This window comes from Saimiri boliviensis, chromosome X (assembly GCF_048565385.1).
Source record: "Saimiri boliviensis isolate mSaiBol1 chromosome X, mSaiBol1.pri, whole genome shotgun sequence".
Classification (NCBI taxonomy): domain Eukaryota; kingdom Metazoa; phylum Chordata; class Mammalia; order Primates; family Cebidae; genus Saimiri; species Saimiri boliviensis.
This window is the reverse complement of record NC_133470.1, coordinates 85,650,193-85,652,264: the sequence shown is the minus strand read 5'-3', so window position 1 is coordinate 85,652,264 and position 2,072 is coordinate 85,650,193.

Below are 2,072 nucleotides of genomic sequence, written 5' to 3'. Positions count from 1 at the left end.
CTGCCCAGATGATGAGTATCTAGGTTACAAGACCACACAAGGGCCGGTTGCTTATGGGTCACCATTAAACCAAAGGGGTAGCCACTCAGGGTCTCAGCTGAGTATGACAGGAATGCTTATCAAATCCCCTAATTATTTGTTTCATCTTCCTCACTGAAACAGTTAGTCCAAGCTACCTAGCTGGCTATTACAGAAAGAGATGTGTGCTCTTCTTGCCCCCAGTCCCTCTTTCTCCTAGTTTTTCCTTCCAAGATGCCACTCTGATTGTGTCATTCCCTTGCACAAATCCTTCAAAAGATTACTGTTAACTTTAAAATATAATAATAATTTTTAGTTTGGAAAATTAGGACCCAGATTCTTTCTTTTGCCTCATTCATTACACAAGAATGTATTCTGCACTGAGTGTGTGGTGCGGTGCTTACAAAGTCAGGTTATTTCTAGTCTCTCACCTCTTACCTATTTCACCTGTTGTCTTACCTCCAAACTTACTCTACCCTCCAGCCAAACTGAAATATTCACTGTCGTGGGCAGAGCTGGCTCAGAATACAGATGGGCTAACTTCCAGATCAGTGATCTTTCCCCCACACCATTATCCCATATTCGGGTTTAAGCTTATTCAACCTAGATTCTTTATGGATAGTATAATAAATTAACTAGACAAATGCTCAGTAAGTACAAATTGTAATGGCATTTTTGTATTTCTTGTTGCATTTTGGGCTATCCTTTCTTGTGAGTCAGAAATTTCAAGGAAGCATTACCGTATCTTGGGAGACCTGAAGTAAGGGAGGGCCTTTTGAGATGTAAGTTCTGGAAGATAATTCATCGTTGCCATAACTTTTTGTCAATCTTCATAGTCACAAGGGTACCTCAGAACAAAATTTCAGGCTTCAGGCTTGTTTCCCCTGACAAATGAGGGATCAGACCAATTGCCTGTGGAATTTGATTCCTCAGTGCTGGGAATATTTGCTTGGGAGTAGATCCAAACAAATCTACTGCCACCTGCTGGTGGTTGCCTGAACTTCTAGTCAAAGGTGACTTAGACTGAACACTCTTCTTTCTCAAAGTAAGCAAACCTGAAAATATGGTTTTTAGTTTTAGCCTCTGCTACTGTGTGACCTTGGGCCAATTCTTTTTTCTTCTCTGGGCTTCAGTTTCCCTGCGTTACAACCCACGTCGTTGGACAAAATGCCCTGGAATGGCCCTACCATTTTTGGTAAACAATGATTTTCTCTACAAGGATGTGTGTGTGACCAGAGGTGATGTGGCACGACTGATATCAGTAGCGGTGCGTTTAATCTGCTCTCAGATCCTGACAAATGGGTCCCACCATTCTTTTTTCTTACTGCAATGGCCAGGGAAAGACGAGAGATGGTAAAGAAAGGTGTGAGGGTGCTCTGCTCATTAAAAGAAGGCAGGAAACTATAAGAGATATTCGTTATGAAAGTTTGGTTCCAAAATGATTTTAAAGGGGGAGTGGTAAAAGAGTTAAACCCTCAGCTATGCAAAACGCTTGACCTGCCAAGTAAGTCATCCTTTGCTGGGCACAAGCAATCTCAACTCATTTCATCAAATACTGAGGAAAAAAAAAAAAAAAAAAAAAAAAACAGAGAGATAGTGTCTATCTCAGTGAAAGCTCTAGTTAACCAAGAGTAAACCTGAACTCCATTTTGTTTGCAACTCTTCTCAATGCTTTGATGTAGGAGGTGGCATGCTGGTAAACATGGCAGCTCTATTTGTTGATTACCCATTTGCCCCATGGGCTCTGATGAGGCCACTTTCTAACCTTTCTGAACTTGCTTTGTCATGGGATGGGAAGGACATAGGAAATTGGGTGGAGGCATTTCTTATCCTCCAAGATTTTTTCTGTTCCATGGGGTCAGTGTCGGGTAGTGAAAAGAATAAGAGCTCTCTAGTCAAGATACCAGGCTTTTCCATAAGATAGGGTCATAACCCAGGAACATTGGCATACCCTGGTCTCCAGTGCCTAAGTCCCTTGAACATCCCGAACACTGACATTTGCCTTCTTTTCCGCTTCTATGGTGTTAGCCTTGGACCATCATTCTGCATCCCGT